The following is a 1,885-nucleotide window of genomic DNA, read 5'->3' on the forward strand; positions in this document are numbered from 1 at the left end:
TATTATCTGAAATACTTCAATTGGTATACCATCTATTCCTGGGGCCTTATTTTTTGCTATTTCCTTCAAAGTAGCTTGAACTTCTTCCTTCATCACCATAGGCTCTTGGTCATATGTTATTTCTTTAAATTCTTCTGTATCTGCCAATTCCTTTCTATATAGTGACTCAGTATATTCCCTCCATCTTCTTTTAATACTTCCTGGATCATTTAATATTCTGCCCAAAGTATCCTTGATTATAGCAACTCTAAAACCTAACTTAACTAACATGCCAAATTCTGAGAAGCACCATCTTAGTCCTCCCCAGGACTCCTATAAAAAGGAACCCCACACACACTGCCGGGATGCCATTTTGATCCTGTCCGCATGTCATGCGGACAGGTCACTTGGCGTCCCTCTCAGACTGCGCAATAAAGGACTGTTCACTTCTTGGGACCAATTCCTTTCTTTATTTCTCTCCCTTGTGCTCTCAAGCTCTTTTTTAGTATCTATCAGATATAAAACAGACAGATTCATCCTGGAAAACGTTAAACAGGCTACTCCCTGGAGGCAAGGATTCTGGTGCTTCGTCTGACATACTTTGGACATGTTGTAAGGAGGGACAGATTCTTGGAGAGGAACATCATGCTTGGGAGGGTGGAGGGACGGCACAAGAGGGGAAGACCCTCTATGAGGTGGATTGATTCAGTGACTGGGGTAATCGAGATGGGTGTGTCAGCGGCAGTGAGACTGGCACAGGATAGAGCAGGGTTTAGGGCTACTGTACATAGGGTCACTATGAGTCGCAAGCGACTCGATGGCACATAACAACAACAACAACAGCAACAGATACCATCTGGACTTGTCCTCCTGAGTGCTTTACTGCCTCTGAAAGCCTGTTGGAGAGTCAGTTATGGGTCACTTCCAACTTGATGGCACACAACATGAATACAGTTGACCTGGCAGAATAAAAAGTATTCCAAGAATCGAATTCACAATTCAGTTGAATTTTTTCACTGCCATATTAAAACTAAATACAAGACTACACTTGGCTATAGGGGCACTCTGGTGGTCTAGTGGTAAGGCGTTACTTTGACAACATAAAGGTACACAGGTTTCCCTGTGTAAGAAAGATAGTCAGTTTCTTACCGTGTGATTTACAGCCTCTGAAATCCCTTACGGGTCAATTATGAGTTGATTCCAACTCAAGAGCACCCAACAATGAACCTTACTGTAAGAACCCGAGGCTAACTAGGTGATTTGGTTCACCTTCAGTGACAATGAAATCTATCCACAGAGTGGAAGCGCATCTTAGTAATGAGTGGGGGGACCAAGTTCATCAAGAGGGTGAGAGATGCCTTGCCTGCTAGAACTGAGAAGAATTGGTGCAGGATTGAACTGTGTCCTCTCCCTATTACAATGAAGCCCCACTACGCCTTCACCAATGGCTATCAATGTGCTTCTCTTTGAAAATAGGGTCTTTAAAGATGTTATCTACTAACATGATGTCATCCTTCAGTATGGTTGACTGTTAATCTATTATGAATCAAGCCCTGATGGAAGAAAACATGAAACAGAAACAGAGAGAGAGATGCAAAATGAATGCTGGCAGCTGCCAGGAGGAAAGCACACAGAAGATCCCATCTCCGAACACACAGGAGGAATCCACATTGTCGATACCCTAATTTGTACTTCTAGATTAAAAACTGTGAGACAATACATTTTTGTTCTCGTAAACCATGCAGTTTGTGGTATTCATTTTGGCAGTCCTTGGAAACCAATACAGACCTTGAAAAGAATCCACAGCAACCAGCTTGCCATCTTTCTGACTATTAAACAACAGAGGGAACAGAATAATTGAGGCAAAGCTGGGTTAGGAGTACCTCAACACTTGATCCCAAAAGCT

Source organism: Elephantulus edwardii, unplaced genomic scaffold (assembly GCF_000299155.1).
Source record: "Elephantulus edwardii isolate Elephantulus edwardi_28Jun2011 unplaced genomic scaffold, EleEdw1.0 scaffold00285, whole genome shotgun sequence".
Taxonomy (NCBI): Eukaryota; Metazoa; Chordata; class Mammalia; order Macroscelidea; family Macroscelididae; genus Elephantulus; species Elephantulus edwardii.